The sequence below is a fragment of the Sciurus vulgaris genome (assembly GCF_902686455.1).
Source record: "Sciurus vulgaris genome assembly, chromosome: 8".
NCBI lineage: Eukaryota > Metazoa > Chordata > Mammalia > Rodentia > Sciuridae > Sciurus > Sciurus vulgaris.
Window position 1 is genome coordinate 53537457 of NC_136468.1, and position 27235 is coordinate 53564691.

Here is a 27235-nt window from a genome sequence, read left to right on the forward strand (position 1 = left end):
CCATGTTTTATGAGAATTTTTGCTATTACGAATGGGTGTTAGAGTTTGTCAAATGTTTTTTTCTGACTCTATTGATATGATCATGTAATTTTTCTTCTCTAGGCTTTGACATGAATTACATAGACCATTTTCTGAATGTTAAACCAGCCTTTTATTGTGAACTACCCAATTGGTCCTTTTGCATAATATTTCCTACAGTTCAATTGATTTTGTTAATATTTGGCTAATTGATTTTGCTAATATTTTTATGTTCATGAAGTATATTTGTATATTTTTCACTCTTGTATTATCTTCATGTTGTTTTGCTCTTGGAGTAGCTTTGAGCTCATCAAGTTATAAAGTATTCCATCTGATTCTAAGCTCAAAACAGATTGTGGAAAATTAATATTATTTCCTTTTTAAGTATGTGTTAGAATTCACCAGTGAACCCATCTGAACCTGGTGTGCACTTGCTTGCTTTCTTTATTCCTTGCTCTTTGAAAGTTCATTTATTGTCTACTACTAGATAGATGGTACTATTATTATCTACTACTAGACATATAGGACTGTTCAGTTTATTTTGGGGGAGCAGGTTTTGGTAATTTGCTTTCTAGGGACTGATATATTTTAAGATGTTTGCCAAATTTGTTGGCATAGAGTTGTTTTCACGATTACTTTATCAGCTTTTTAATGTCCATTGATCAGTAGTGGTAACTCTTTCATTTCTGATATTTGCCCATAAACCAGAATATTTTGTTTAGGTGATATCCTCTGTCTTTTCATTGCTTTTTTTCTGTAATTTTTTTTTTTTTTTTTTTTTTTATTCTACAAGCAGAAAGGAAAACATAAAAAAGGAACATTGGAATGAAATGTCTGGCCCAAAACCTGTTTGCTAAAACCTGTTTGCTTTAGACTTATTTGCTTTACTTTCTCTAGTTTAATACAATGGAATTTTATTTTTTATTTTAGGCCTTTCTTCTCCTTTAATGCACATGTTTAATATTACCCATTTCTAAGCATTGCTTTAGTTGCATTTCACAAATGCTGAAAGTAGTATTTTCATTTTTTCTGTGTTTCAAATAGATATGTCTGTAAACTTACCATTCTTTACTGGATTCATCATTTTACCAGTTCCAGTAAAATACAGGAATATTTCTTCGTTTTAAGTTTCTTTATCTTCCCCCACTTACAAAATAATTGTCTTTCATCTACTGTGGACATTTAGAATGACTTCAGACTGTTATAATTCTTCAACCTGAAAACATAATTTGGGCAATAATGAGAAGACCTTATTGTATTTACTGATACCTTTTTTTTAAATCATCTTATTTCTTTCTTACTGGTGTTTCATTCCAGAGTTCCTTTTTGTTTATAGATTTTTCTTTAGTTATTCTTCTAGGATAGGCCTTTTCTTTCAGTATTTGAAAGATACAGTGTGATTTCCATTTGAGATCCATGAATGGTCATGCAATATCCACTGTCATATAATTGTTCCCCCCACTAGATAAAGTTCACTGGGCCCACTTGTATAATCCAAAACAATCTCCTTATCTTCATGTCAGACAACTAGTGAAATTCCATCTGTAACTTTAGTTCATTTTTCCCATGTAGCATTACATATTCAAAGGTATTAGATGTGGGACTCTTGAGCAGCGGTATTATTATGATTACCACAGTTCAAATTATGGCCTTCAAATATTCATATCCCTGGCATATTAGAAATGTATTTCCTCATTCAAAAATCTGCTAAAATCTTAACCCTTGAAGCATCAACTCAAATTCAAAATCTCATCTAAATTCTAGGACCTCAAAAGTCCCAAATCTCATCATCTGAATATTGTAAACCAGGTAGGGGTAAAGCCCTGGGCAGAGCCCATCCTTAGGCATAGTTTTTCCACATGGGTGGTGAGGTGGGCATAGATAGCCGTTATGTGATGAAACACTCCCTTCCTTGTCGGGGTTTGAGAACAGTCTCATGAAGTTCACTGATCCACTCTCTTTACCGTGTTTCTGCTCAGGGCTCTTGCCATTTGCTGAGTCAGTCATCCTTTTTCATGAAAAGTAGAATGTTTGTTGTTGAGTCATTTTATCAGCTTGTATCTCGACTGCAGATTGCAAGATCTTTCATTTTGTCCTCTCTCTGTCACTTTTGGGCCAAACTGGCAGTGTTGCTACTCATCTAATGATCTCTCGTCTCCTATGGGTCTCCCTACGTATGACATGAAGGTTCACCCACTTCATAAGAGGTTTCTCTACGGAGCTTTCTGAGATAATCTCTTCTATTTTTTTTTTTTTCCTGCTGATTTGGCAAAGGGAATCAATGAGTCAACCTTCAATTTAGCCAAGAGCCTTTTCTGTGACTGAATGCTGTGAACTTATGATCTTTTTGAGGAATTGGGCAAAGATTATAAAGCGCACTCAGATTTTTCTCTAGGAATACTTCCTAAGTACATCTCTTAATTTGGGCATCTTCTGTCATCTCTACAGACTAAGGATTTCCATAATAAGCATGCCTGGTTTCCTTTTGGTTCAACAATTTTCTCCTCAGTTTGACTCTTCTTGGATTTTACTTAAAGTAACGTGAAGAAACCAGGCCATTCCTTCAACACTTGCGTGGCACCCTGCTCTACTAAATTTATAAGATAATTTTTATTCTAAAGTTTCTCTTTAGCTTTCCTTTATGTGTTTTCTTTTTTCCTTTACATTTCTTTTTGTTGTTGTTGTTGAGGCATTTTATTTTACCATTTGATTCAAGCATGCTGATAGTCGCCTGTTGAAACATTTATATAATGCCTTCTTTTACACCTTTGACAGATAACTCTAATATCTCTGTCACCTCAGGGCTGAGACCTTTGTCACTTCACACAATCTACTGTTTTTATACTTTTCAAATTGTTTGATATCTTTCTGGTGCTTGATGTGATGAGTGATTTTTTAAAAAATTGAAACCTAGACATTTTGGATACTTTCTTATGAGATGCTTGATTGTATTTAACCTTCCATTTTAGTTGGCTTTCTCTGACTCTGTTCCAACTATGAAGGGGTGTTGTTTCATTGCTGTTGGGTGCATATAGAGGATGTTTCCTCCATTTTTTTAAACTAATAGAGTTGACAACTTAATTTTCACTTTTCACAATACAAATGGAAACTTCACTTTTTCTGATCAGCTTCTCCCCTTCAAAACTGTTCTGTCTTTGATAGGAAGAAGGAGCAAGTCTTCATTGTCATGCTGTTACAGAACACTCAGTCACAGCAGCATGATCACCTGGTGAATTAGAACAATTAATACAAAATTGATCATAATAGGCTCCTATCTATCCTTATCTGTCTTGTTGAGTCTTTCCTGGTGAAGTGGGTGGGTGCCATCGTGGGAAGCAGTCGGAGGTCTTTTTCATAGGAGGCCCAGGCATCATTAGCATGTGACCTCCCATGGTGGCTTTATTCCTGGAGAAGGTCCCCTGGGTTCATCCCAGGAGGAAGAAGGCCTGCCATTGGTATCATGGGAGGGCCTCTCATACGTAGTGCTGGCATCCGGGCAAGGAGGACATAGTTGACTAAGGAGAGGTGAGAATATCACCTCTGCTGGAAAGGAACAGATAATGAAATAGCAGGTATCTTTGTTGAGTGTAGCCATTGTTTTGTCAATGAGGCTCTGAGTTTGCTCCTTCTCCCATTTCTGAAGAGAGTCTTTCACATTCTCCTTGTTTTCTACCATTGTGGTGTGTTTTTCTCACAGATGGAGAGCCATAGGTGATGTGTGTATTGCAAAAATCAAAATAAATTTGGGCATGTAGCTCTATAGCCATTGGTCTGTTTTCTCCATCTGAACTTCACTGAAACTCAAGGGAGTGTGTTCTCATTAATGCTGGGTAAGAATTGGGGTTTGGCTGTCCCTGATGTCCATTGGCACCACGAATGCAGGGAGGTTTTATTGACTGGCAGGAATGAAAGTCTGGTTCCCTACTTGACCCTGCTAGATCAAACTTTTATTCCTAGCATACATTAACTGGAGATATATGAAATGGGATTTTGGATAGGGCACAATCATTTTGCTGATGAAGTCTGGTTGTTCATGGGAGAAGATGACTGAGATGAGGCAGGAGAACCTGTTGTGGAAAGTAAGAAGGTTAAGGAGGTAAAAGGATGAAGTACTGGACAAGCGTGGAGGTTGAAATTTCCAAGAATTTTTGGTACAGTGCTGAGAGGGAGATTAAAATCTTCAAATAAAGGCAAATGATGGCACAATTAGAAGTACATTTTAGTGAAAGTATTTTTGAGAAAATATTTTAAAAATGATAAAAGTATGCATGGGGCACCTACCTCACTCACAGTCTCAGGTCTGTCAAAGAATGGAGAAGAACGTTTTTGTTCAACAGGATTTTCAGAGTTGAACAGTGTTTAGGGGTTGCAGTAGGGTTTTGTTTAGGGCAAAAAGCATGAAGGGAACTTTCAGAGAAAAGATGGAAGATGACTAGACTATACATGAGTTTCCAGGGAGCTGGTGTACTGGGAAATAACAGTTGGGTAGGAAGTAATGTTGATGAGTAGATACACAGAAGTTTGCTGTGTTGTGTCTCTTCTCTTTGAGCCTTGGGAATTGGGAGGTGACTGAGATGTATAGACAGGGACAAAAGACATGATGAGATTAGTTTGTACGGTTCTTCAGGTGAAGGGAACTTTATAGTAGCCTCCTAGGATTCCTCTTGTTGGTGAGGCATTTGATGTCAAAGCCGGGGAAGTTTCGTACAGGGACCGTGGGTGTTTTTAGGCTTTCTTATAAAATTCTCAGTAGGTGGTATCCCAGCTGGGGACAGTTTATTCAGAAACAACGGGAGACTTGTGGTCTCCTTGAAACTTGCTATAGCATATATCTCAGCCACAATTTGGTAAGGATTTATCAAGAGCACATAGATTTCTAGTAATTCCTTTAAAACCCCTAATACAATGTAAAATCAAGTAATAGAAAATATAGTTAATGTAAGATATTCTGTGGAAACTGACAAGAGTTACAGAAGTTGAATGAGTTATCAAGGACTTATGTGAGAACAGTTCATTGAAATGGTATTAGAGCTGCATATTAAAGGATATAACAAATTTGGTGAGAAGCCATTCTTGACAGAAAGAAGGTTATAGGCAAAGTTGAGAAAGTATTCCTAAACTTACTGAGAAAATATTGCAAGATAGAGTGAAAAGAGAAGACAGTGCTACATAAAGAATGTGATAAAATGAAGAGATATAAGAACAAAGAGGAGAGAAGGGGAAAAAAACAAAGATTTAAAATGTATAAATAAAGTGAACAAATAAATAAGTTTTCTTTTCAGACTTTATAAGTCACCCGGAGAATCTTGTTAAATTGCAAACTGTGATTTAGTAGTCTGATGAAGAACCCTCAATTCTGCATTTCTAATAAGCTAATGAGGTCAGTGCTGCTGATTTTTGAACCAACTTTTGCACTAAGGAAAAGACGATATAGAAGTAGAAAATAAAATAAAAGGAGGATGATGGGGTGAGGCAAAAAATAACTTGAGTTCATTTCTGGTTCATTGCTTTGTGCCCATTCTGTTCTATTTTGATTTGGTATTGGATGGGTATATAATCTCTACTTCTTTTACAGTCTGGTGATAATTTGACACAAGGAGCTAAAGGTAGAATAAAGGAGTAGGTGAAGTTAGGACTTATGTGACATTTGGAAGGACTTAATGTTATTTTTCTTTCATTCGAATTTTGCCAGGTAGCTTCCTGTGTCCTAGTATTTCACCAATGTGGTTGTTCACCCTGGCACATTCTTTTCTCCTTTGAGCTAGATCTAGTCACCCTTTATTTTCTATGGAAACTTTATTTTTCTATGGAAAATTTAACATCAAATGAAAAATTAGCATTAAGGAGAAAATTTTATTCAGCAAATTCACATGAGTTTCAAAAGAATATAAAGCATTTAAAGCTTTTGAGGTACTCGAATATTAGAGACAACATTGCTTGATCAAGAATAACAAAATCTTTAATACTGCTTTATTATTAAAACAATATTTAATAGTGCTTTATTATTATTTCCTTATCTTCATAAATAATCTCATAGGCCACCTATTAAAGAAATGTCAGATCTATTATTTATTCCCCTGATGCTCTTATGTACAATCTTCTCAAAGAATTAAAAATGATTCTTAACTTTTACTTTCTTATATTAATAGTACTGAAGAAGTAAGGGCTTGTGGACTCTCACGCATAATACATATATTGTATGGATTCCACAATATCTAGTTTAAAAAATAAGCCATGGTCACCTCTTTGGGAAAATTACATGTATTGTTACATTTTATTCTCAGTTCCCTCCAGAATCTATTCTGGTGAAGTGAATAAGAATTGCCATCACTCACTGCTTCTGTTATTAGTAGTTTTCATGCTGCCTCTTTCATTTCTTTTTCTTTTTTTAATATTTCTGTCAAAGCTCCAGAGTAGGAGATCATTTCTAGGTATTGTGCAGCTATTATTCCCCTGGACTATTTGGATGAACTCAGTTCTAGCACTTTTTCAGGTGTCATCCAACCAAACAGTAATAACATTTTTTTTCTTCTATTGTGTGGGTATTTTATTCACTGGCCTTTAAAAATGCTGGAGCAAGTCTCAAAGGTGTGTTTTCATTTGCAAAAGCAATCGTTTACATAAGGCGGTTTGTATGTTTTTGAAGGTTTCTCTCATTTTACACTGTTTAGATTACTTTGTCTTTTAAAAGTATACTTTCTAATTTAAAATATATTTTTCCATTCATTTCTTTGTGTTCTTGGCAATATAATTGAGAGTTATTACCAGATTCTTCCTACTTGACAGTTATTTTCAGAACATAAAATACACAAAAGTCCTAGGCACCTGAACAATCTTCTTTAAGAAATTTAGTGGATATGTACTAATTTTACTGGATATGTGTGTTAATGGATGCAAATGGAATCTTATGGAAACCAAATTGAGAATAAAAGGAGAGCAAGGCAGAGAAATGGAGAAAGTGGAGCATCACAGAACTAACTTGGCCAGGAAACACAGCTGTTTGCAACGGTGATTTGTCTTCCAGGGAAAACGAAAAAAAATTATCTGGCTTTCTTCTTGTCTCCCATCTATTATTGATTAAAGTTAACTCCAAAGGGCATTGCCATTTTCGTGTGATGTTACCTGGCCACTTCCGATTGCCATTTTAGAAGCCAGATTCCATAGAATTATAACAACCACAGCCAACTTGTAAACAGATGTGAGATAGCAGCTTTCTGCCTACAGCCTTGTTGTCAGAGAGTCTTGCATGTCTCATTCATCAGAGGTAATAGGAAGGCTCCAGTGTGGGAAGTGAGCAGTGTACAGTGCTTCAGTGAGGAAAGGCACTGTCCTCCTGTGGTTTAGAGTCCTGGAAGTTTTTTTCCAATAAAGATTGAACCAATCTTCTTCTCTGTGGGGTCAGAGAATGTCTTCTGTTTTAATTATTATTTTCTCCACTCAAAGCATTTTCCTATGAGTTAATTTTATCTTGGAGTACCCAAAGCATCTCAGTGTGGTGCCACTCCTCATCATTTTCTAGGGACACTTCACATTCAGAGTGTCCTTGTCCAGTCATTTTATTTCTCTAAACTCTTCAATGTACCTTTCTCTCTTACATATTCACAAAGACCTCTTCACATTGCAGAGTCTAAGCAAGCTGTTCCTGTGAAGGGTCAAAAGAATACAGGAAAAGAGTTCTCAGTTTGAGTTAATTGATCTTTTCCTTTCACATCTGAAAAGTGCACCAATGTAAGCAATACCTTAGTGGAGTGCTTACCCAAATAGATGTATTATGATTTAAAAGTTGGAATAGAATTTTCAATGCATATTTCTTGTTAAAATAACATTTACTTTATTTAAGGGAGAAAAGGAATACAGTGTTCTGATAGAAAACTTAAATAATAGACACAATATTTACCTACATTTCCTTCACCTTCCACCATACCCACTTGGTGATAGACTCCAACATTTTACATATCTTAAAACTCATTTTAAGGCAAATGCAAATTTATTTCTAGTTTTAGGTGTAGCAGATTGAAAAATAAATTGATATTCTAAGCACTGATTTTTTTGGACTTTCAGAACACAGAAAGTACAAATTAAATGCTCTTATTTTTTTAAGATTTTTTTTTTTTTCCAGGCCATTAGGTTAGCCTATGCTTTAACTTATTCTTGCTTGTCACATGTACAAGTTTTCCTTCCTGGCATGCTTGATGATAGGCGTTGAGCTGATCGGAGTAGCAATCACCAGCTCACTCAATGTGCCCCTTTCAGAGAGCACTGCTAGACCTTTCCCTTGTACTCAACAAGCCCTCTTATGTCTTTGAGGAAAGTAGGTGGGTCTCTGTGCCTGTTGAGCAAGTTCAATTTAAAATCTTGTGGGGAGAATTTCACAGCAGGTAAGCAGAAACAGTTTTATTGCCTCTATTTTCAGAATCTTTTTCAAATTACAATAATAGACCCGAGAAGCATATAAGAAAAGACAATCATTGTGGACTAAAACAGAGCTTTTACCCTTTAAACCCAAAGTACAAGTAAAGGAATCACTTTGGTCTTAAAGGTTTATTTTCCAATTCTAAATTCCATACTTTAGGAAATGTTACATTCTTCTGGAAGGCAGAAAAACAATGCTTTTGTAAGATAACTATTTTTTCTAAGTCTTAGACTGATCCAGATTGAAAAACTTCTCATAATTTATCACATTGTATAATATTTGATAAATTTGCATTTCCCAAAAATATGTTTTAAAGATTTTGGGAAAAGAAATTATTGCACATATTCAATAAAATTACTTTATTTAATTTCTAAAGAATTGTATACTACTCATTTTTATTATTAATCATGCTTATGGAAAATATGTAAGAAGGGAAAATTTATATGGTTTACACATTTTATAATTTTCTATGAAGTTTTGTTTTAATTCAAATTCATGAGGAAAATCAAAACTTTCAGATTTTGATTGACACATTCAAGGACTGTTGTAATCCAAATAAGGGTATGTTACAACCTGTTGTTTTACAAAGCATAATTTGCATTTACTTGCATATTTCTTAGTATAGAACTAAAATTTGTTGCTTCTAATATTTACGATGAGAAGTGGATTGGAAATTAAAACTAGGTAAATGTATAGAATTCAAAAATTATTATAGAAAATTAATTAACCACATAAGCCACAGATAACTAACTTTGAATATTTGGGAGTTAATAAATCAAATCATTTTATACATAATCTATTCCCTGAGTGGGATTCTTTGAGTGTTGGGACTAATGACACGTTAACTAACTCAGGCTGACTCCTTACTTCCCGGTGGGTGACCAAGATCAAGGCCTCAAAGGCGGTTTCAATAGTTAATGACGATAAATCGGACCACCGTCAGGGATTGGCTAACAACAGTTTGCAAATGTGATCAGCTTATGCTTGCCATATAGTCCTAGGGAACTCTCGCCTGTGTGAACCCCCCATGCCTTGCTGACCTTTAAGCTGATTGGTTCCCACCTAGCCCCCACCCTACATAAAAGCTGTGTGACTTCCTCAATAAACAAGTTCCTGTTGTGACTGGTCTCCCTGACGCGTCTGATTGTCCTCCACCCGGAGGGCTTGGTGCCTGCGGTCAGTCGGCTCTACCTTTGGCCTTGTTGAGGAGTGTCTCCTTCCTTTGTCACTGGTCGAGAAGAGCAAGGGGGCTAAAGACCCCAACATTTGAGGATTCTGGAAAATGTTTACATATATATATATTTAATGATCACTTTTAGGTTTGGAATGGGGAATCAGGCATTAATGTACTTGGCCATGAGAGCAATGACTAAGTAAATATTCACTTCTTTTGTCAGAAGAAGAATTTAGGTATGACTAAATCTTTGTAAAATAAAGAATAAAGTCCCTATGGAAAGTCTCCAGGCAATGCCTCACTATTCTACTACTAAGACTTCAATGTTTACTCTTACATAATTTCTCTTCAGGTATGGGATAGGTGAAACAAATTTTCTGCTTAAGTACTTGTCCTTATTATTCAGAATAATGAAAACATACATATTAAAAATCTAAACACAAAATTATTTATGCCCTATCAAGATCATAAAAGTTTTTTCAAAGTATAACTTTAAAAGGAAACTTTTTAAAAACAATATTATAATATTCACAAAAGAATATTAAATTCCATTTTATCAGACAACATGGAAACTTTTGTAAACATGCATTAATTTTTTTAAGCGGTTACCTAAAGTTGAGTCACTAACATTTCACATTTCTAGAAGTTATTGAACCGTGAAATAAGATAAGAAGAATTACTTCAGGTGACTTACATAGTCATCATAAGGCTTGTCTGATAATCAAAATAAACTAAAATAATAATGGAAACATGAACAAAACCTAAAAAAGTTTATTTGAAAATGGTACTTAGTAATAGAGTCAAATACCTATTTATGTATACACACACAAACATATACACAGATACATACATACATATATATGTATGCATATTTAAATTAACAAGATTAGCTACCTCATTGCCTAGCTCATTTATCATTGAAAATCAAAATCAAGATGGGGCTAGCACCAACAACAGTAAATACAGTGATCCAAGAGAAGTGAGAAACCTGACAGAATGGTATCATAGAAATCCATAAAAATCACTTAAGGTAACCTGAGACCATATAATACAGAGATAATAACCAAACAAGTCCAAATCACCCCAAGATTTCAATTGAATTGTATCACATTAAGATGAATGTGAATAATAAAAAAACATTTTTAAAAGATTCATCTATTTATACTTGGTCTCAAGAAAGAGGTAAATATTTATTTGGAAAATTAACTTTTAAAATATATTATTCCATAATACTCTCCAATTTTTCCAGTACTAAATTCCTTTAAATTTGATTCTAATTCCAGATGAGTGTGTGGCAAAATAAACATCTTCAAGAGGTTACCCAAATATCATGGTGAAAAACATAAAATGTAATAATAGTTAAAGAACATTTTCTTTTCACCAAAGGCAGTGTTCTAAGAGGTGAGATTCTATGTTATGATTTAGCTGTCAGAAATGGGCTATTTAGTAGATGGTTCTCAATACGAAAGCATAACAAACATTCTTTTTTTTCAAAATATGGTTTAATGTTTTCAATAGAACTTTTGAAGAGGAAATACATTTATGGGGTTCAAAATGCAAAAATAGGAAATATTACTCCACAAGTAATTTACTTTCTCATCTTTTATTTAGTCAATTCCCTACTTAAATATGTTAGTTCCTTGTGTATCCTTATTAGTTTCCAAGTATTCCTTCCAACTTTCTTTATGATTGTTTAAAAGACTAAAAACATGGAGCTCTATTTCTCTGTCCCTTTAACATATACTGTTCAAAACTTTTTAACTTCTTTCAAATAACACTAGTCTTGGACATGTTGCTCCATCAATAAATACAGTAACATCTTTATCTTCTTCAAATAGCTGCTTGATTTCCTTTTATGTAATTCAACATAATTCATATTTGTCTATTAATGAATAATTGTTTGTGGCAGACTTTGTCATGTTTACAGATACTCATTTCTATTCCCTGGGGATCATTCTTTTCTATCACTATAAAGAAAGGTTTGGCCACGTGTCTTGTTCTGACCGATGAAATCCAAGTAACAAGGACATAAGACACGGTAGAAATTTTAAGAGACCGTGAATGCTTTGTGTCATGTTTCCTTTTCCTCCTCCTCCTCCTTCTTCAATGAGTATATTTTCAATCTGGCATCTAGATGGAGCATAATAATTAGGACCTATACTAGACAGTTTGTATTATTGGGAAATAAACTTTTATTGCTCTAATCCACCAAGACTTTTTTCTATTGTCACCTTACTCTATATGGCATCTTGTTGAGCAATAAATAGCAAGAAAAGCATTGTTAGATCTGAAAAGATGAAGGTTTATGTAAGAGAAAAAGGCTTATGGAGAAATAATGTTAAAATTGTCACTCAAAATAACTTGGAAAGCCATTAATATTTTTTATAATTTGGTGAAAATGTTGTAAACAGAATACTTGTAGTGAGACTTGTTACTTGAAAAGAAATTATGAGATAAGCCCAGAAAATAATTCGTAGTTTGAAAGGTGATAAAAAAGGGAATGAGATAGTAATGAAAATTTGGAAGTAAAGTTTGCAAGAAGTAATAATTTTTAGATTTCTGAAAGAGAAAGATAGGAGTAAGGAAAAATGTCTTCATACTGACCTTGCAACAAAGATCACATAAAACATATGGACTATATAATACATCTGAACAGGTGAAAGGGCAGGAAATACATTATCTTGGTTGGAAAGAGGACTTAGTGAAAAGAGAATAAGGATGTTGCCTCCTTAAAAAAATCCTGGCAGTCTTCTTCAATTTCTTTCTTCAGTGTTCTCTAGTTTTCATCATTTTTTTTTTTTTGAGATTATTGTGAATGGGATGGTCTCCTAATTTCTTGTACCAAAGATTCATTATTTGGAATATAAGAACGTGCTTGATTTATTTATGTTGATCTTGTATTCTGCTACTTTACTAAATTTGTTTATCAACTCTACAAGTCTTCTGGTGGAGTTTTTGGGGACTTCTAAATATAGGATCATGCCATCGGTAAACAGATAATTTGAGCTCTTCTTTTCCTATTTGTATCCCTTTAATTTCCTTCTCTTGTGTGATTGCTCTGGCTAGAGTTTCAAGAACTATGCTGAATAGGAATGGTGAGAGTAAGGCATCATAGTCTTGTTCCTGTTTTTAGAAAAATGCTATCAGTTTTTCACTGTTTAGAATGATGTTAGCCATGGGTTTTTTGATATAGTCTTTACAATATTGAAGTAAATTCCTTCTATCTATAGTTTCTACAGTGTTTTAAACATGAATGGGTGGTGTTTCTTGTCAAATGACTTCTCTGCATCTACTGAAATAACCATGTGATTCTTGTCCTTAACTCTATTTATGTGATAAATTACATTTATTTATTTGCATTTGTGGCACCGAACTTGCATCCTTGTGATGAAACTCACTTGATTATGGAGCTCTACCTTCTTAATGTGTTTCTGAGTGCATTTTACCCTTGAGAAGATGGAAAGACCTTCCACATTCTTGGATATGCAGCATTAATATTGTCAAAATTACCATACTAATTAAAGTGCTATACAGATTTGGTGCAACCCACACCCAAATGTGAATGACATTCTTCACAGAACTAGAAAAGAGTCTTAAAATTCATTTTAAATAATAAGAGAACCAGAATAGCCAAAGCAACCCTGAGCTTGAAGAGCAATGAAGGAGGCATCTACAATACTAATCTCAATTATACAATGGAGCTGTAGTAACAAAAGCAGCAGGTACTGGCACCAAAACAATGGGTAGACTACTGCAATACAATAGAAGACATAGAGACAAACTCATATAGAGTAATCTGATACTTGACAAACGTGCCAAAAACATATGTTGGAGAAAAGAAAGACTTAACAAATGGTGCTGGGAAACTGAATGTCCAAATGCAGAAAAATAAAATTTGTCCCCTATTGAACAAAAAGTTAACTTAAAGTTGATCAAAAACCTAGAAATTAGACCAGAAATTCTATAACTGCTAGCAGAAAATGCAGGTCCAACACGCCAACGTATTGGTGCAGGCATCAACTTCCTTAACAAGACTCTTAAAGTGCAGGAAATGAAACCAAAAATCAATAAATGGGATGGTATCAAATTAAATAACTTCTGCATAGCAAAGGAAACAACTAAGAGCTTGAAGAGAAAGCCTACAGAATGGAAGATCTTGGCCACCTACTCCTCAGGGCATTAATATCCAGAGTATTTAAATAACTAAAAAAAAATTTAACACCAAATAAGCCAAATAACCCAATTAATAAATGGACAAAAGAATTGAATGGACATTTCTCAAAAGAAGAAATACAAATGGCCAATAAATACATTTAAAAATGTTCAACATCTCTAGCAATCAGAGAAATGCAAATCAAATCACTACATTGAAATTTTATCTCACTCTAATCAGAATGATAATTATTAAGAATACCAATAATAATAAATGTTGGTGAGGATGTAGGGAAAATGTACACTTATATATTGTTTGTGGGGCTGAAAATTAATATAATTACTCTTGAAAGCAGTGTGATGATTCCTAAAAAAAAAAAATTAGGAATGGAACCACCATATAACCCACTTATTACCCTCCTTGGTATATATCCAAAAGAGTCCAAATCAGCATACTATGGGGATACAGCCATGTCAATGACTATAGCAGTATGATTCACAATAGCACAGATATGGAACCAACCCAGGTGCATGGTTAAAGAAATGTGTATGTGTACACACACACACACACACACACACACACACACACAATGGAGTATTAGCCAAAAAGAAGAAGAATGAAATTATAACATTTGTTGGTAAATGAATGGAAATGAAGACCATCATGCTAAGTGAACTAAGTCAGACCCAGAAAGTCAATGGTCAACTCTTTTCTCTGACAGATGGAAGCTAGTGCAAACTTTGAGGGAGTGGGGGTAAATAAAGAGGAAATAAAAAAGAAAAAGAAAATGGGGGTGGGGAGGATTCCATCAAAATAGAAGAAAGATTAGTGAAGTAGAGGGAGGGAATTGGTGGGGAGGGACACCATAAGGGAAGAACAGAGGAATGACTCTGACCTTCTGATCCAACTTTGCTAAGTACATGTTTGAATATATCACAGCAAATCTCATCTTTATGGACATCCACAAGGCACTATATTTTTCTAAATCACACAAAAAAACTGTAAGTAAATAGTAGAGGGAAGAGGTCAGGGGAGGAAGGAGGGGAAAGAAAGGGAAATACTGGGAACTGAACTAGAGCAAATTATATTCCACACTTTTATAATTATGTCAGAATGGATCCCTAATGTTATGTGTAACTCAAAAGAACTAAGAATAAAAGCAAAACAAAACTGATGGTTCAAGGCATGTGCAATTAGGCATACATACAGAGTCGCATATTGAGATGGATTCTGAGTTTGGCTATTTGTCCATTATACTGATTGAAATTATATAAGTAAAGGGCTTATAAATTCTCTGAGTCATATTACCAAGAAAAACACCAGCCTGGACCAAAACATATTCATTGCTTGATACTTAAAATGACAATCCTGCTTCCAAAGCTCTGTGGGCAGAATACAAGCCATGTTTTTTTCATTGATTAAAAAGTTATATTGTCGTGTGGTCATTTTAATTGTAACCTAAGAGGATAATGAAAAATAATTACTTCCCAGAGGGTGGATCAATAACTATGGAGTACAATGAACTTGGGAATTATTCTTAGGAAGATAAATTAGAGACCAATCAAAAAATGTACTTCACTTCCAGTATAAAAGCTCATTTCTGTATATAGTCAGTATAAATGTGCTTGGCTAAATAGAAGTAATTGATAAATATTTCTCTATTTGGAAGGAACTGTTCATAGCAAGAGTGCCACTCTTGCTTTACTACTATGTGGCTAGTAGGTCTGACCGATGGTACCGGGCTTGATGATTTCCCAGAATGACAGAGACCTAGGATTTTGAGCTCAAAGAAGTAAATGGGTGGACATTTGAGTATTTTCCCTCTGTGGGAGATAACTGTGTCTGTGAGAGTGGGAACCAAGGATTTGGTAATCTGAAAGGCAGACTATGGTAGACCCTATTACAGTTCACCAATATGTACCTATATTCAATTCTACCCTGCTGTAATTCTTCCTTTCAGGGCCTACTTTGCCTTTAACAAAGCATATTTTGCTTTTAACAAAGAAATGTCAATATAATTGATGAAGTCAGAATATTTATTCAGAATGACATGCTTCTATCTTCTGCTTTCTCCTTTGTCATTGAAGCCTGCAATGTTCTAGTCCATTACATCTCCATCAATTTGGTTCTAAGGAGAGGATAAATTTTTTGACAGTACTTATGTAAAGAGGTTGGTTGAACATCCGTAATGACTAGTACATAAAATGTTGCTTTTTTAATCCACTAAGTTTTTTTAGCATTTGTTAGTTCTGCATATCAAGTCCTATCCTGACTAGTAACAGGGTTATCTCCAAATGTTTGCAATAATAAATAAAGTTTCAATGACCTAAACATGTCATTTGAAAAATGTGTAAGTGAACTTAAAGTTTAAATTCTCAACAGTGTAATTACTGAATTCAAGAATTAAACACAGTGCTTTTGATAGTTATGGCTAATCTGCTGTCCATAACTATGATATCAATTTACATTTTTCAATAGCAGTTTATAAGATGCATATTTGCCTACAGAGTTATAAAAATATCTGAACTATCAAAATTTCAGTGGACAATCTGGAAAGTGAACATTTTCACTAAGAATTAAAACTAAAAATCTATGGGGCATGGTGGTACACGTTTGTAATTCCAGTGGCTCAGGAGGCTGATGCAGGAGGATGGCAAGCTCAAAGCCAGTATCAGCAAAAGTGAGACACTAAGCAACTCAGTGAGACCTTCTATCTAAATAAAATACAAAATACTAATGGCTTAGTGGTCAAATGCTACTGAGTTAAACCCCAGTACCCCTCCCTCCAAAAAACCCTAAAAATCTGAAAATGAGATCAAAAGTAAATGTTTCAAAGAGAAATTTATCTAATGGAGAAATAATTTTGTAAAATAAGTATTTTAGTATATCCCTATTATTATGTAATTTTGAAGACAATGCAGGTATAGATAATCAAAAACTTTATCTTTCATAGAATTATACAATGGACATACTGAGAAACAATTTTTCTAACATAGTTAAAAATCTTCATATGAAGAATTTTCATGGAATTTTTGAATCAATTTCTTTTTTTAATTTTTATAATTTAAAAAATTTTTACAGACTGCATTTTGATTCATTGTACATAAATGGGGTACATCATTTCATTTCTATGGTTGTACACAATGTAGATTCATACCATTCATGTAATCATACATGTACATAGGGTAATGATGTCTGTCTCAGTCCACCATTTTTTATACCCCTCTCCCTCTCATTAAAATACAGGTATACATATTTTGCAAAAACTGCATTTTTTTGTCAGAAATGGTGCATGCTTTTGAAAAAAAAAATGAAGTACCAAAGGAGAAACATTACATAATCAGAGTATTAGATGCATAAATAGTATTTGATAAAGTTCATCACTCAGTGGAAAAATATTTTAATAAACTAAGAATATAAGGTGATTTAATTGATATAGGTATGTACTTATTGTAAGACAATTTATTTAATGATGAGTCATTAAAAACTTTCCATTTAAGACTGGGAATAAGATAAAGATACTAGCTAGTGACACTTCTATTAAACAGTGTATTGAAGATCTTTTTTAAAAATGTCTTTATTTTAATAAATATAATTGTGTATAATCATAAAGTACAAAGAAATATTTCAATCCACACATACCCTGTAGAAAGAGTCAATCAAGATAATTATATCCATCACCTCACCAAATTATTTTGTTTGTGGTGAGAATTATTTTGTGTGGTGAGAATATTCAGCCATTTTGAATTCTATAACCTATTATTATTAACTATGGTCACTATGCAGTGCAATAGTCACTAAAACTTATTTCTCTGGTCTAGCTGAAACTTGGTCTCTTTAGATCAATATCTCCCCTTTCCTAATCTCTACCCCATCAGTCTTTGTTAATCACATTGACTCTCTATTTATATGAAATCAACTTTTTTAGATATCACATTGGAGATCTTAACCAGTGTTATAAGACATGAAAAATAAAATATATAAGAATTAGAATAAAGATATAAATATGTCATTATTAATAGATGATATAAATATGAATATAAATAATTCCAAAAAGTAAAACAATAAGTTATTATGATGTTAATAAAGAGAATTTAATGAGGTCATTGGTTACAAAATGTGCCAATTAACTTTATGTTTGTATTTCAGAAGCAAACAATTTTAAATGATATTTTTTTAAAGTCATCAAGTAAAAGTTTATACAGAGAAATTAATATTTGTAATTGTATGAAATGCAGCAAAACTCTAAGAAATAAATCACAATGAATATGTGCCATATCTCTACATCAGGGATTTTTAACAGTAGCACTACAAACCTGTCCAGTTGAAAATCACAACTGTATAAATCACACAGTAAATTACACATAAAAAATTAAAATAGGACTAGTTAATATAAGAATTTACTGCTGGGTGCAATGGCACATGCCTGTAATTCCAGCAGTTTGGGAGGCTGGGACAGGAGGATTGTGAGTTCAAAGCCAGCCTCAGCAACTTAGTGAGGTGCAACTCAGTGAAACCCTGTCTCTAAATAAAATACAAAATTGGGCTGGGTATGTGGCTCAGTGGTTGAGGCACCTGAGTTCAATTCCTAGTACCAAAAAAAAAAAAAAAAAAAAGTTACTATGTTTATTGATTGTAAGATTTGATTCTATAAAGATGTTAGTTTTCCACAAATTGATCTGTAACTATAATGTAATCCCCATAAAATTTCTACAGTCTTTCCTCTTGAAAATTAATGAGTTGGTTTTAAAATTTATGATATGCAAAGGAGGGTAATTCAGATAACAGAAAAAGAATTTGGTCTGTGTTGTTTTTTTCCTCTGACAAAATGAGAGAAGATCCAATTTCTGATTTGTCAGAATGAGTTTATGGTGACTTCCCTGACTAGAATGGTCAGAAACTCCTTTTTTTTTTTTTTTTTTCCTTGTCTCTTTACTTGATTCATCACTTGGTCTTAAGAGGATGGGATGACTGGAGTCTTTAAGCCTATGGAAAAAGCAACCTGATCATATATAGTTCTACCTTTGAACCAAGATATTAATCATTAATCAAACCAATATATGTCAATGTGAACAATTGATTAATATCTCTCTTTCCAAGAATCTAAATGGCAGTGAATAAAACCCATAAAAACCCTGGCCTTCAGTTTTGCATTCACAACTGGGTATTTCTTTCCTGTTCTTAGGCGTGCTGGTCCCAGTAAGTTCCTATTTCATCAAACATCTAATCTCGGTTATAGCCAGTTTCTGGAAGTTTCTCTCTCAACCTTTTAATTTTGAGCTGGGTATTTCTCCTCTATGGAAATTTCAGATCCTGTTTATCTTTCATGTTACATTACTACTAACTCTATTGCACTGTACTTTCTGTATTACAGAAATTATAAACTCAATGCCTCATTTGAGTGAAATTGCAGGAAAAAAATATTCTCTGAGGTGTGAAAAATAATACAACTTCTCAAAAACAATAGAGGTTTATTGATTACTCAAGTAACAACAAAAAATAAATATGTCTCATTCTTAGGTATCTTTTCCATGAACTAAAGCATCTTCTACTCTTGGGTGGCAAATCACTTGCTTTCAGTGGTAAAAGGAGAAAGAAAAAGGAATATTTACGTATAGGACTTTTGACCAGTCCTGGAAATGGTACACATCACTCTGATTATGTTTCCTCTGAGAGAACTCAGTTACATACCCCACCTATTTTCAAGGGAAGTTAAGAAATGTAGGCTGTGTGTGACAATCAAAGTCTCTAGTAGAATGTTCAAACTAATTTTAATCATCTTTCCTGACATCTCTTCCATTTCTTATAGTTGTCAATTTTTTAATTATGTCGCCTTTCATCATTTCTCCAAGCTATAAAACTGTGTTTTTCAGTCACATGGAGTTCCTGTCAGTTCCTTGCCAGTACTCCCTCTACAATCTGCAAACCGCACCTCTCCCTGCTAACTTGTTTGTTTTGGTTTTTGTTCTGCTTTGGTTTCAAACCACTGTCCTAAACTAGATCATAAATATTTCTTCCCTAATCTAGTTTGCAAGTCAAATAACTTGTTTTACTGCCATACAGTCTTATCACACACTTCCACAATCTCAGCAATGTGATTTCAACATCTCCAAATCCAATATTAACATTCTCTTAATTGAATCCTCATTATATGTGTTGTTTATGTTGGTTCCTATTTCCTAGGGGTTCAAATATAATCCCAACAGTGTGTTCAACAACTCTCATAATAAAAACCTGTATTTCCAGCATCTCTTTTTCTTCTCCATACCTCTCAAGACTCCAGACACAGCCTGCTATTTCCTATCCTTGAATAAAACATGCAATTTTAGGTTTTGGATTCTTTCCTCCCTCTGCCAAAAATATCTTTTCTCCCTCACCCTGCTCTCATTTTCTTTCTCTAACTTCTTGATATAACTATCTTTTAAGGTATAACTCAAATGTCGTATCCTTTGCAAAGCTTCTCTTTCTCCATATCCATAATCTCTACTAATCAATCACTTTTTTTTTCCTTTTTGCTCCCATAGGAAATGTTTATAGTTTTCCTACATCATTTGTCAGTGTGCAATTGCATAGTAGTTATTTGTGTATGTGTCTCTTTCCCTTTATCCAGGATAGACTGTGAGATTCTTGACAGTAGTTATGGCATCGTATCTATCTCTGTGTCTCCAGTGTGTAGACACAAATTATACAGTTGCAGGGTTGAATTTTAATAGTCCAAAGACCTTTTTACCAACATTTTATACATGCACAAAACAAAACCTTTGTGTGTTTCCTCTTGATTCTTAGAAATAATATTGGAAATTAACAGAAGATTCTGTAAAACAAACATGACAATCCACAAATGTGAAAATTTAATATATGCTAAATGTACCAATTGCCCACATAAATCAACTGTTATAACTAGAGATTGCCTATATATTAAAATAACATGATACAACCAAAACCAGATGGTATTTACTAGCAAGACACAATAATATTTTAAAATTCTATGTAGATATACTTCAGAATATGAGTGCTCTTCTACCTAGAATATATTTTCTGTGGCAATGAAGTAGGGGAAAAATCTACTTTAAAATATATGGACGAACACAAATTTATCTTTAAAGAACTTAGGCAAGAAAGGTGAGGCAGTTTATCAGTGACTGACAGTAATCTGTAAATCAGAGGAGTTTCTAGGTGATAGAATTAGAGGTCAGAAGAATCTTTCTCTCATGGAGAATGCCAGGTTTTGTCTTTCCCCAGATCTTCTTGGCCCTTACACAGAGCCTGCTTTACTAGTTCTTCCCTGAGGCAAGGAATATAATGAAGTTCCAGTTCCACCACCTGTGAAGTATAGGATGCATTTCACTGTTGAAGATCTGTTGTTCAGTATTTTGGTGGGAACCTTGCACGTTCACTTGGACCCCAATTGTCCAACTTTGCATGACCTGCTGACCATTACCTTGGTTCACATGATCAAGGTTCTCTCTGCCTCAGTAAATTTGTCTGACATTACACTTGCCTGCTATTGCTGAAGTCTTGCCTAGGTGAGGCTGGGCTACTCCAACAATAAATGTCTGAAGTTCTCACCCGAGTACTGAAGCCTTTTGTATACTCCACAATAATAATCAGGGTCTTACTGTGGTAAGTTTGTCACTTCAGCCCTCATTTTGCCTATCATCAACTTTCACTGCTCCACACTTGTGGAACAGATGATAGTTTGAATTTCACCTTCTTTTTTAAAAAATGTTTTATTTATTTACTTATTTTTTTATTTCTAATTGGTTATACATGACAGTAGAATGCATTTTGACACATTGTGATAATACATGTATATAGGGTAATAATGTCTGTTCCATTCTACCCTTCTTCCCATCTCCACTGGCCCACCCTTCCCCTCACTTTTCTCTACACAATCCAAAGTTCCTCCATTCTTCCCTACCCCCCACTCCCACACACACTATGGACCAGTATCCGCTTATCAGCTTATCAGAGAAAATGTTCAACCTTTGGTTCTTTGGGATTGGTTTATTTCACTTAGCATGATACTCTCTAGTTGCATCCATTTGCCTGCAAATGCCATAATTTTATTCTTCTTTAAGGCTGAGTAATGTTCCATTGTGTATATGTACCACATTTTCTTTATCCATTTATCTGTTGCAGGGCATCTAGGATGGTTCCAGAGTTTAGCTATTGTGAATTGAGCTGTTATAAAAATTGATGTGGCTATGTCATACAGGATGCTGATTTTAACTCTTTTGGGTATAAACTGAGGCGTGGGATAGTTGAGTCAAATGATGGTTCCATTCCAAGTTTTCTGAGGAATCTCCATACTGCTTTCCAGGGTAGATGAACCAATTTGCAGTCCCAAAAGTAATATGAGTGTACCTTTTCCCCTACATCTTCACCAACACTTACTATTGCTTGTATTCCTTTTTTCACTCTCTTAATGTTCTAATAGTGCATTGTAGTTATACATAATAATGGGGTTCAGTTTGACTTGTTCATACATGCATGTAATATAATTTGCTCTTTTCTAATCCCTGGTACATCTGTATTCCCTCCTCCCTCTCTCACCCTGATCCATTCTACTGGTTTTCCTTTTATTTATTTATTTTTTAAATTGATGTTTTATCGGTATACATAAATGTGGAATTCAACGATATATTCATACATGTATATTGCATAATTTGATCAGTTTCTTTCCACAGTTCCTCCCCTTTCCCATCCCTCCTTCCTACCCATCAAATCCCTTACTCTATTTTACTATTCTCCCTATTTTCACTGGATTCCCCCTTCTTTTAATTCCTTATTTCTCTCTAGCTTCAGCACATGAGAGAAAACATTTGGGTCTTGATTTTCTGAGTCTAGTTTATTTCATTCGCATGATATTCTTCAGTTATAGCCATTTACCAGCAAATTACACAATTTCATTCTTGATAATTGCCATTCTGACTGGAGTGAGATAAAATCTTAAGAGTAGTTTTGATTTGCATTTCTCTAATTGCTGGAGATGTTGAAGATTTCTTCATACGTTTGTTGAATGATTGTATTTCTTCTGTGAAATGTCTGTTCAGTTCCTTTGCCCTTTTATTGATTGGGTTATTTGTTTTTTTTGGTATTAAGTTTTTTGGAGTTCTTTATATATCCTAGAGATTAATGCTCTACCTGATGTATATATGGTAGAGATTTTCTCCCATTCTGTAGGTTCTCTCTTCATGTTATTGATTGTTTCTTTTGCTAAGAAGAAAATTTTTAGTTAGAATCCAACCCATTTATTGAATCTTAATTTTACTTCTTGTGTTTTAGGAGTCTTTATAGGGAATGCTGAAAATTTGGGACTACTTTTTTTTTTTCTATTAGGTGTAGGGTCTCTGTTCTAGAGTCTAAGTCTTTGGTACACCTTGAGTTGATTTTTGTGCAGTGTGAGAGATTGAGGTTTAATTTCATTTTGTTACATATGGATCTCCATTTTTCCCAGAAACATTTGTTGAATAGGCTCTCTTTTCTCCAATATTTGTCTTTGACACCTCTGTCTAGTATGAGATAACTGTATTTATGTGGGTTTGTGGGTTTGTCTCTGTGTCTTCTACTTTATACCATTGGTCTACATGTCTATTTTGGTGCTGATATCATGCTATTTTTTGTTACTATTGCTCTGTAGTATAGATTAAGTTCTGCTATTTTGATGCCTCCTGCTTTGCACCTGTTGCTAAGGATTGCTTTGGCTATTCTGGGTCTCTTATTTTTCCAACTAGATTTCATGATTGCTTTTTTCTAGTTCTATGAAGAATGTCATTGAAATTTTGATATAAATTGCATTAAAGTTGTATAACACTTATGTATAACATTTTGACAATGTCAATTCTGCCTGTTTAAGAGCATGGGAGATCTTTCCATCTTCTAAGGTCTTCTTCACTTTCTTTCTTCAGTGTTCTTTAGTTCTCATTGTAGAGGTCTTTCTCCACTTTTGTTAGACTGATTCCCAAGTTTTTTTTTTTTTTTTGAGGCTATTGTGAATGGGGTAGTATTCCTAATTTCTCTTGCACTGGATTCATCAGTTATGTATAGAAATGCACTTGATTTATGGGTATTGATTTTATATCCTACTACTTTGCAGAGTTAATTTATTAGTTCCAGAAGTTTTCTGGTGGAATTTTTTGGATCCTGTAAATATGGAATCATGTTGTCAGCAAATAGTGATAGTTTGAGTTCTTATTTTCCTATTCATATCTCTTTAATTTCTTTGGTCTAATTGCTCTGACTAGAATTTCCAGGATGATGTTAAATAGAAGTGGTGAAAGAGGACATCCCTGTCTTGTTCCAGTGTTTATAGAGAATGCTTTCATTTTTCTCCATTTAGAATGATGTTGGCCTTGGATTGAGGGTAGGTAGCTTTTACAATGTTGAGCTATGTTCCTACTAGCCCTGGTTTTTCTAGTATTTTGAACATGAAGAGGTACTGTATTTTGTCAAATGTTTTCTCTGTGTCTATCGAGATGATCATATGATTCTCGTTTTTAAGTCTATTGATATGATGTATTATATTTATTGATTTCCATATGTTGAACCAACCTTCCATCCCTGGGATGAACCCCACTAGATCATGGTGCATTATCTTTTCAATATGTTTTTGTGTGCAATTTGCCAGAATTTTGTTAAGAATTTTTGCGTCTATATTCATCAGGAATATTTGTCTGAAGTTTTCTTTCCTTGATGTGTCTTCATATGGTTTTGGTATCAGGATGATACTAGCTTCATAGAATGAGTTTGGAAGGGTTTCTTCCTCTTCTATTTCATGGAATACTTTGAGGAATATTGGTATTAGTTCTTCTTTGAAAGTGTTGTAGAACTCAGCTGAGACTTCATCTGGTCCTGGGCTTTTCTTGGTTGGTAGACATTTGATGGCATCTTCTATTTCATTGTTTGAAATTAATCTGTTTAAATTGTAAATGTCCTTCTGATTGAGTTTGAGATCATATGTCTCTAGAAATTTGTCAATGTCTTCAAGATTTTCCATTTTCATGGAGAACACATTTTCAAAATAGCTTCTAATTATGTTTTGTGTTTCAATAGTATCCATTGTGATGTTTCCTTTTTCATCATGAATTTTAGTAATTTGAGTTTTCTCTCTCCTTCTCTTCATTAATGTGGCTTATCAATTTTATTTTTTCAAAGAATTAACTTTATGTTTTGTCAATTTTTTGAATCATTTCTTTTGTTTCAATTTTATTGATTTCAGCTCTGGTTTTAATTAGTTCCTTTCTTCTTCTACATTTGGTGTTGATCTGTTCTTCTTTTCCTAGGATTTGAGACATAATGTTAGGTCATTTAGTGGTAGACTTTTATTCTTTTAATGTATGAGCTCAAAGCAATGAAATTTCCTCTTAGCACTGCCTTCATAGTATCCCAGAGATTTGATGTGGTGTGTCGGTGTTCTCATTTACCCCTAAGTGTTTTTTTATGTCCTCTCTGATTTCTTCTGCTATCCATTTATCATTGAATAGCATGCTATTTAGTCTCCAGGTGTTGGGGTTGCTTCTATTTTTTATTTTGTTGTTGATTTCTAGTTTCATTCCATTATGATCTGATAGAATGCAGGGTAGTATTTCTATTTTTTTTTTGTATTTGCCAAGAGTTTCTTTGTGGCATAACATATGGCCTATTTTAGAGAAGGATCCATGTGCTGCTGAGAAAAAAGTGTATTCGCTTGATGATGGATGAAATACTCTCTATATATCTGTTAAGTCTGAATTATTGATTGTATTCTTTAGTTCTATAGTTTCTTTGTTTAGTTTTTGTTTGGAAGATATACCCAGTGTGAGAGAGGTGTGTTAAAGTCACCCAATATTATTGTGCTGTGGTCTATTTGATTCCTGAAATTGAGAAGGGTTTGTTTGATGCACGTAGATGATTCATTGTTTGAGGAATATATATTTGCGATTGTGATATCTTGTTGATGTATGATTCTCTTATACAGCATGAAATGTTCTTTTTTATCGCTTCTAACTTTCATTTGAAGTCCACATTGTCTGATATGAGGATGAAAACCCCTGCTTGTTTACCCAGTTCATGTGAGTAATATGTATTTTCCCAACTTTTCACCTTCAGTTTGTGGATATCTTTTCTAGGAGGTGAGTCTCTTGAAGACAGCATATTGTTGGGTCTTTTTTTTTTTCAAATCCAATCTCCAAGTCTATGTCTTTTGATTGATGAGTTTAGGCCATTAACATTCAGGATTATTATTGAGATATGATTTGTATTTCTGGTCATTTTGTTCATTTTTGGTTTTTAACTTGACTTTGTTTCTCCTTTGATTGACCTTTCCTTCTGTATACTTTCTCCTTTTGCTGTTTTTTTTTCATTTTTATGTTTTACAGATTGCATTTTGATTCATTGTACACAAATGTGGAACATCATTTTGTTTGTTTTTCCAATACCTCTTCATGGAATAACTTGCTGAGAATGTTCTGTAGTGCAAGCTTTCTACCTGTGAATTTTTTTATCTTTTGTTTATCATAGAAGGTTTTAATTTCATCTCAAATCTGAAGCTTAATTTTACTGGATATAAAATTCTCAGTTGACATCCATTTTCTGTCAGAGCTTGATATATTTTATTCCAGGATGTCCTGGCATTGAAGGTCTGGATTAAGAAATCAATGAAATCTGAATTGGTTTCCCATACAGGTAATCTGATACTTTTCTCTCATGGCCTTTAAATTCTATCCTTATTCTGTACATTAATAATGTGCCTTGGTCTGCTAGAATTTTGTGCATTTGGGATCCTGTAAGCCTCTTTTAGTTGATTTTCCATTTCATTCTTTAGAGTTGGGAAGTTCTCTGATATTATACCATTAAAAAGATTGTGCATTCATTTGATTTGTATCTCCATGCCTTCATATAGTCCAATAAACCTTATTTTGATGGATTTCTTACCATCTTCTTTGCGCAGTTGACTTCATTTTCAAAAGTATATATTTTGTCTTCATTGTCTGAGGTTCTGTCTCCTAAATGGTCTAGTCTGTTCGTGATGCTTTCCATTGAATTTTTAATTTGGCTTATTATTTTCTTCATTTTGAGGATTTCTGTTTGATTCCTTTTTATAATCTCTGCCTCTTTATCAAAGTGATCTTTCACTTCCTATATTTTCTCTCCAATACCAAACTTTAATTCAAAGTCAATCTATGTATTTTCTGAATTCCTTCTCTGACATATCTTCTACTGTGTTGTGTATGGATTTTGTTGTTGGAACATGCTGGTTTGTTTGAGGCATTTTGTTTCCTTGTTTTTTCATGTTGTTTGTGTGTCTTCTCATCTAGTGGTATGGATCTGAGGTAGTACAGTTTCTACTCTGTAGTCTTATAGTTTCCCTGATGGTTTCTAGTATCTCACCTTTTGGTAGAGGTAGAGGCCAATATTAACTGCACTCAAAGCAAACGATATACAACCTTAAACCAAATGGTTCTTATTAAGTTGTCTACAGTTCTGTTGCAATAAA